Genomic DNA, 9,260 nt, shown 5'->3' with positions numbered 1-9,260 from the left:
TATAAATTGAATGAAATAATAAAGAAACAAGCATTTTAAACAGAGAGTTTACTCTACACTGGATTCATGTTTTAGAAAAACACTCATGTGGCCATGTGCAGAAGGAACTGTAATGGGATCAAGTAGAGGAAAGGAGCTGACATAGAAAGCTCAATTTGTTCATCTGACAGAGTACAATATCAATAGTGATAGAATATTTCAGAAAAATAGGCAACACTCAAAAAGTAATATGACAGGACATTATTATGCTTTCTTTTGGCATTTCAAGTCAATTTAATTAATACTTTTTAGTACCTACACCATACAAAGATATACCAATTATTAAGATATCCCAATTTTATAGATTACAAGGGTGTCGGGTGGCTAGTAGAGATACAAATACTTTCAAACCGGGCAGAGAGGTTTGAAATTCTGCAGGAGGCAGAATTGAAGAGTTAATGTTTTGAGGGTAAGTGTGGTTTCTTGGCTTTTGTTTTTACTTAAAGATAAAGGGCTAGCATATTGTAGTGGAAGGAACATTGCCTAGAAGGATTTTAGTTTCTTGCCTGCCACTAACTGGTAATATGATCTTGACCAATTTTCCTAACTGGGGTTTAATTTTCTCATTTGTAAAATGAAGGTTTTTTAATGAAATGACTCTCAAAATACAATTTTATGTACTTGTTATATTTAAAATATGTGCAGTGTTTCTAAAACTTTTCAGTCCAATAAAAATGTCCATATTTTCTAAATAGTGCTAACAGTACTTTAGGATAAATGTTTCTACTTCTCCTGCAGTATTTCTAAGAAGATAGGGATATCATATATATGGTCACAAATATATCACAAGCTTTAGTTTTTATATTCTAAGAGAATGACAACAGTATCTACTTTTGTCCATTACGGACTGTTTACCCCAGCCCCTTCCACTTTCTCAGCCCTTTAAGCCTTAGGATTTTGTTTTTATTTTAACTATTGCCAATGGTGAATGCTAGGCTTTATCAGAGAAATGTAAAGAACGGTTTCAAATAAGTCCTTTTTGCCTCTTTGATAGATGAGCAGTTTTAAATTCTGGGTTGAGACTGTGTGACTATTGTCTTCAAATATCAAAGGAAGAGAGACACATGAAGGAACACAGAAATCAGGATTAGAATCAAGAAAAAGGTGAAAATTCACCTGCTCTTATCACTGTGGCTCTCTTTCTTTGTAACCAAGCAAATAGCAGCTTGCAAAAATGGCCATTAGTAGCCAAGTACAGTGGTATAAGCCTATAATCCCAGTATTTGGGAGGTTGAGCTAGGAAGATCACAGGTTTAAGGCTAGCCTCATCAACTTATCAAGACCTCATTTCAAAATAAAAAATAAAAAGGACTGGGAGTATAGCTCAAGGTAGAATGCCCCTGGAATCCATTTCCAGTATCCCCAACCCCAAACACACATATACTCAAAGAATAACCAGTAGTGCTAGCAACCGTTAACAGATGAACCTAGAAAAATCATTGGTTTAATACCAAATGATTTCTTGTTTACCTAAAGTCCCACTAATAATAGACAAGATGATGGTGATGCTAGTGGTAGTGGTGTGTGTATGTTCTGTGCAGCCATTCGGGAACCCAGAGAACAGAGACTCAGCCATGTTCAATACAGGACTTACAAGGATACCCTGCGTGTTAACACCCAGGTGGCAAAAGCAGGGGTGGGGAGCATGGAGGGAAAAGGCTTTCTGTGGGAAGCTGTTATGGCCAGGCCTGAAATCACTTCCATCTAAATTTCATTGGTCTGATCTCATCTTCATGGGCACATCTAAATGCAAAGGAAGCTGGGAAACACATTTTAGCTTTATGTTATGGAAGAAAAAGAGCAGATTTTGACTACTACATACTGGTCTCTGGGCTCTGCCTTACCCACTGATACTAATTCTCTCTAGCTATTCCCTCTCAGCTTCCTCCTTTCAGCCCCATGTCTGTAGATGCTTACAAAATATTCCAGAGGAGATTCCTACTTCCATGAATGATTGAAAAATAGTTTTAGAGTAGTGGTATTCATCAAGTAAGCATATGATTTTTATGGTGAAAACGTCAGATTTCTCTAAGCACTAAGATTCTGCCTTAGAATCTTATAGTACATTAATTTATATAGGGTATATGATTACCATATGTCCTTCTTTGTAGTACATAGAGATTTAGCTTTAGGTACATAGAAGCAGGAATATTATTCTCCTAATGTGATCAGGTTTAATGAAGTCAGCAATTAAAAAGTCAGATCTCAATTTTCCTTTAGAGCATTTTTGTGGAGAATTATATTACAACTGCTGGCTTTAACAACTTTCCAGTTGGATATTATAGCTTTTGTTTTGCTGTGGAGTAGTCATTCTTAAAGTGTGGCCCCTAGAGCAGCAGCACCAGTACCATTTGGTAAGTTACCAGAAATATAATTTTTAGGTCTTGCCTCAGTCCTACTGAATCAGAGACTCTAGGAATGAGGTCCAACAATCTTTTCACAAGCTCCCTAAGAGATTATTCTAGAACTACTGATCCACAACTTATTTGCACTAGACTATCACTGAAGCATTTTATTCCAAGAAGCAAATTGCCTAAAACATAGACTCATTCTTATATTGCTATGAATTAAAAATGAGGTAGAAAATACACAAAATGAAAAGATTGCTACTAAGAACCTGGGAGAGATCATGAAAACAAATACCTTTTAAAGGTGTCAGCCATGGGAATCTAAAGTTCTATGAGGCATCTCCAGGAGGTTCCTAAAAGAAAATGTATTTTGTATGTGTGACTGGTGACTGCTCCTTTGACCATCCAGGGTTCATCTCCAGAAGACTTGAAATTCTTTTTTTTTTTTTTTTTTTTGGTGGTACTATTTGGAAACAGGGTCTCTTAAGCCAGCACTGCGGGCTTCAAACCTGTGTGATCCTCTTGTCTCCGCCTCCCAAGCGCGGGGACTACAAGCGTGTGCCACCACGCCAGGCTCCAGAAGACTTGAAATTCTGGATCAGGAGAAATTCTTTATTTGGAACTTTATAACTGAGTCACTATCTTATTTGTTTTTGTATCCCCATTGTCTTCAAACACAGGTACAGAGCAAGCATTTATGATAAATGAATGGATGGATGGATGGAATAATCCTCATGGATTCACATTATTATTATTATTATTATTATTATTATTAATTATTTTTTTTTGGTGGTACTGGGGTTCCTGGAAGCCCTTCTACCTCTGGGCTACACTCCCAGACTTATTTTTACATTTTTATTTGGAAACAGGGTCTCCTAAGCCAGCACACATGGCTGGCTTCGAATCTGCGTGATCCTCCTGTCTCTGCCTCCCAAGCACGGGGATTACAAGCGTGTACCACCACGCCAGGCTCACATTCTTAAGTAACTGACTAACGGTCTGGTGTTACTTTTTTAAAATCCTCACTTGGATAATTTATTCTGGTTACTATAAAACAATACTAACTGCCTTAAATATGTGGCCAGCCACTTTAGAAGATTATGGCTTCATCTACTAAATATGAAGAGTAATGCCTCCGACTCCACCTCCTCCAAGAGAAAAGGGAGCTAGTTCTTTGTTTCATTTCTTGAAATGTTTGTAAAAGGTTTGTTACTGCATGTTAACCTTGCAGTGACTTTACCCAGTGTGTTTTGCTGTTAGCACCACTGACATTTGGGGCTGGATCATTCTTCATTGTGGGAGCAATAGGATGTGAAACGGCATCCCTGGACTCTACCCACTAGATGCCAGTAACATCACCTACTCCCAGGTGTGACATGAAAAATGTCTCCAGACACTGCCAAGTGTCTCCTGGGAAAAAAAATTCCCAGGTGGAGAATAACTGCTCTAACCTAATTAATAAAATAGTAATTTTCCTGCATTTTACTCGAAGCTATGGAAACAACCTTCAAGAAAGAGCATATGTTCTACATCTCTCTTTAACTCATTGTTGAGGCCTTTGGCAGTGACAGCTCTATTTGGAAATGATCTGCTTCACAAATCCTCATTATTTTGGGCGTTTTCTCCTTGGAACAACTTTATCTTTGGGGATGCAAATTCATACACTCTAAGCATCGTTTTTACGCATAACTTGTATAATGATTCAGTGCTGAATTCTATTACTAGGCATTTTCATTTAATAGTTTCTAAATAATCTATAGACTAGCTAAAGAGACTCTGTAGGGGCCCATAATATAACGTTAGCTACTGACTGAATGCTTTTAATCTGCTTCATCACGATATTTTTTAAAATTATTTAAGTAAAAAAAAGAAATAAAATATAAAGATTGCCTTTATTATATCCTACCTCAAGATTCTGTCCCATCCCTGGAAAGAAATTCATCATTGCTTCTGAAATTTATTCCCTGGCATCTAAGAAATTTGTTAATAATTCTATTCTTGGATTCATTTCAGATATTATCCATTTTAGCATTATTTCAACCTCTTCTCATTTCTGCTCATCTATATTCTCAATAAAATGACAATTTTTATTTAAATAATCAGGGCTTAAATAATAAGTCAATAATGGACCTTGACATCTTTATTGACATTCTCATTTTTAAGTCCCCTCTCTTATTGCCCATGTGGGTATATGTTTTAAACATTCCATCCTCTTTCTGTCATTTCATGGTCTTTTGAGGAGAGGGAATAAAAGCATGTATCCATCACACATTTAACAGGAAAACTAAAATTATTTTTAAAAACTTTGAATGATTACATAAAAAGTCCACTGTTAAAATTAGAAACCCTATTTAACCCTCACCTTTTGCACTTAGCATAAATGAAAGCAAGGCACATTATTTTTAAATTTAAGAAACAAGTATAAAATCTGATTTTTAACTTTTCATAAAAACAATTTTATATTTTAATTTCTGTATCAACACCAAGAAGCAAGATTATCCAGAAGGCAATAACAGAGGATTAAAAAAGAAACCCTATTGACGTGACAGACAAAGATACTGGGTGAGAAGAAACATGTATATAACAAAGCCTACAATTTGGAAATCGTGGGAATCAAAGTCAAGCAGTTAATTACTAACAAAGATGGCAACCATGTTTTTTTTTTGTCTTTCACAGTGAATGTACAATTAGCACTTAATACTAAGACTGGGGAATAAACCATCTATAATCTACTGAAAAAGACCATCTGCTTCTATAAATTTTGTTCTCATACACTTGCCAAAAGAAGAGAACATATTAACAAAATAATGGGCCCTGCACTGTTAATTGCTAGGTTGTTTGCAGTTGTGCTGTTGCTATTAGAATTTAATAAGCCATTCTTTCTGCTAAATTAATAAGCAGCCAAGATTATGTAATAGCTGCTTTCAGCTGCTAATTATTTTTCCCATAATTCCTTCCCCTCCCTGCCCCCACCCTCACCCCCACCTTTTATTTTGGCCAGGAACACAGAGATGAGATGGCCAATATGGCATCAGCAAATCTCCGGTTCTCATTTTCATAGCCACAGACCAACATTAGGAGCATAACCAATGAGTTTAAACTCGGAGGTGGCTATCTCAGGAACCTTGAGGGCATAAGTGTTTTGTACAGAAAAAGAAAAGGGCAGCATTTGGAACCAGGACGAATTTTCATTGCATAGTATCAGAGCTATCTTTGAGCTGGATGCCATCTATTTCAGTGAAGTAAGGGAGAAATAGGGCACCTTTGGGGCATGTTTGAGCAGGGAACTGGGAGAAATTTGAGTAGGGGGCATCCAAAACTACAGAGACCCAGCTCTGTGCTTTCTGTGGACTGTTTAATATTCCAGGATGCATTAAGCATACCTGTTAGTAGGAAACTTTCCAAGCAACCTAACAGGGCTAAAAAAGGAAGGCATTACACATTTTTATTTTACTAAACAAGGGCATATTAAAAGGCTGCCCCAAAACATCTTAGTTTTATAGGCATTGCAATACAGAAAATGAATATAATCTCTAGTAAAGGAAGTCTGTAAATAGATTAAATTTAGCTTCGTGGAAATTTAGCATTTGTTTTATACTTTGGGGCCATTAAAAAATTCTGGCGACTATGTTTAGTAACCTCTGAAAAAGAGGGCAAAGCCCAACAAAAGCAATTTGCTAGCTTCCTTTGTAAGAACCTAGGTGAGTGGGGTAAAGAATAGCATCTGACATGGGAAATCCGTAACTGTTCAGGCAAGGTCATCTAATCCCCTGGGGCTCCCCTTCCTTTATCTATAAAAGATGACTTGAACTAGATGATTCATCCATTGTACCATTACAAAAATACATATATGAACACTTATTATGTGCCCGGTACTAGCTCAGCATTACGGCTCTTAACAAATCTATCATTTTAAAGTCTTGGTAAGTCAACTCACATTTAACAGTTGTCACACACCAAACAGTGAATTAGAATAGGATGCAAAATGAGTAAAATCTCAGGAGAGCTAGATACAGGCTGATGGGCATGTAGGTGAAAGAGGGATGCGTTCTTACAGGGTTTTTAGCGTGAAGCTTCAGAGATGTGACATTTGAGAGGAAGGACAGGACAGGCAGGGCAAGTCGTCGGCCAGGCTAAACTGGAACCCAGGCGGCTGGTGGAGCTACCCCGTGTGAAGGAAGCGGGATCTCGAAGATGAAGTCCTGTCTAGACTTTTCAGGCGAGAACGGACAGTAACTCATCCGGTCCGCAGCACTGAAGAGGGGCGAGGCAAGCCCAGGTTAGAGACTCTTGCGAAGCGTGGGGGACAGGTGTAAGGCTAGGACTGTAGCAGTCCGCCTGCAAGGGCGGGGGTCGCACTGTGAACGCGTGCACGAGCTCCACGAAAGAGCTGACTTGTTTTCCCCAGAGTTGCAGCACTCCCTTCTTTCCCCCCCGCCTCCATTCCCACCTGCCCGTCCCACCCTCTTCAGGACACAGAGCGTCAGCGGAGTTCGAACTTGGCTCGTTGCAGTCCGAACCTTCCCTACCCTGCACCACCGGGTCAACTAAGGGCGCCGCGGAACCCCATCCTCCAGTCACTATAGAGCCCGGGCAACCGCCCGCACTCGTCCTGGCGCTCAGGGCACAAGTACGCAGGCGCGCCGAGAGCAGCGGAAGCCGCTTCCGGGTCACGTGGCCAGGCTTCCGGTTTGCACCCCGCCTCGTGGAGTCGGGGCCAATCATCTTCTTCTATTTGTTCGGCCCTCCCCCGGCCCCGCCTCCAAGCCGTTGGCTGCCGCGGAGTATTTCCCCCCGCGTCGAGCGGCCCGCCCCTCTTCTCGCCGCAGCCTCGACTCCTCCCTGGTCCAGCCTCTGGGGCGGGGTCTGCCGGCTCGCCCTCCCCTCGCCGCCTAAGCCAGCCCTCCTCCAGACGGGTCCCCTCCCCACAGCAACACGGCTTCTCTTCCTCAGCCCGGCGACAGGGGCTTCCCCTCAGCCTCCGCCGCCGCCGACCGAGATCCGCCGCGTCCGCGGCCCGCGGCCGCCGTAAGTCCCCGGGGACGACCGAAGGGGCCGGGGAGGAGGAGAGGGAGGGATGGCCGGGCGCGCCCCCCCGCCGCCCCGACGACCCCACCCCGCGCCCGCCCGGCCCGCCACCCGGGCGCCGCGCCCCGCAACTCACTTCGCTCCGCGTCCGCGCCCCGCGCAACACTCTGCGCCGCGCCGGGGGCTGCGGGGGCCGGTCTCGGGCTGCGCCGGGGCCCCGCGGCACCTGTGGTTCGGGAATCGCCTTAAGTTTTGCGGGGCATTTTGGGGAGGGGCCGGCGGCCGGGGGCGGCGGCGGGCCGGGTGGGGGGGACTCTTGGCGTCCCCTTCGTGGCAGCGGATGCCATTGTCTGCTCCGCTCCCTAGCCTGTCACCTCGCCCGGGTTGGGTCAGTGATGGAGTGTGGCCCCGAGAGTCCGGGGAGGCGTCGGATGCGGCGGGACCCTAGGAACGCTGGCCCCGAGCCCACTCCGACGCTCAGCCCATTGTTTTTAATAGAAATCTCGAGGAACTGTGGTGCCCGGTGATTTGCGGCAAAATCAGAGCGTTGGGTTTTAAGAGAGTGAATGAATACTTGTGTCTGGCAACTGGATTTCGTCCTATGTTAGCACAAATTTATTTTAAGGCGATCTCATTGGGTTTTTTTTTTTTTTTTTCGTCCCACAAAGTGGTTGGGCGGATACAGGACCCTTCTGTAGACAGCCTTGAGCCCGTACTCTTTTCGCAAGTCACCTTACCTCCCCCCCCTTTTCTGGTTACTAAGATCTAGGAATAAGGGTGCATTCTTTTCCAAGTTCTGGTAACGGCTTTGCATTAAATGCCCAGTTGATGCTTCGCTTGCTGTCCCCTCCAAATCAATAAAATCTTTTTATAGGAGGCACTTTGATATCACTGGATAATATCCGTGTATCTTGTGTTACCGAAGCATGTTAAGTGGAGGTAATAAGCCAATTTTAACTTTAATAAAGTTCAATTATTTGCCACGTCATAAATTTTCAGATACCGTGTGGATGCCTTTTTGGGTCATTGCAGAAAGCGACAATATTTTCTTAGCAAAATTGAGATCCCATTTTTTTAATCTACATTGGTTGTGTAAATTTCCCCTCCCCAGGTTCAAATTCAAGATGGTGTGGTGAATATTAAGAATCAGGCTTGAATCTCACTTGTGGTAACAGTGTTAAAGGAACTTACAAAGGTTAAAAGAAAAACTGATGTTTTGTAGTTGTAAAAAGATCTGTTTCTAACTGAGATGATCAATTGAATTAAAAAATGCTTGCTTTAAAAACCATGTAGTCAACAGTCTTGCAGATTCCAAATACATTCATACAAATTAGTTTAAGTATAAAATACACTAGAATTTGGCATCTACTCTGTCTTTAAATGCTATTTTTTATTGTTTTAAGTGAAGTATTCTATATAATGTCTGAATATGTGAAACTCTTATTTTGGCCTTTTGAAGGTTTGCATTGACTTTCATAATATTACATTAATTCAGTTTTAATTGTGTGTATATTTATGTTGGGTTAAAAAAAAGTGGTATGTGAACATATGCTTAAAAACCAGGCTTTTATGAGGAAAAACATTTAGGAGATCATTTTTACTTAATATTTGAGATCATTCTGTTTTGCTTAGAATATGCTAGCATAAATGGAAGGGAGCATTCTATATGATAAGCAGTCTGTCTGCAAGTGGCTGAGCCTGGAAGTGGACCAGCTTCAGGTTGATCTTTTTCTTCCCAATGTACCTAAACCAAGTGATGTCTGCAATTCTCTTTTGATGCATGTAGGGAGTGTGGAATATCCAGCACAGATAGAAAATAGTGTCTTAAATTACCAGAGTTCTCTT

This window comes from Muscardinus avellanarius (genome assembly GCF_963383645.1).
Source record: "Muscardinus avellanarius genome assembly, chromosome: X".
Classification (NCBI taxonomy): Eukaryota; Metazoa; Chordata; class Mammalia; order Rodentia; family Gliridae; genus Muscardinus; species Muscardinus avellanarius.
This window is presented reverse-complemented; position numbering follows the sequence as displayed.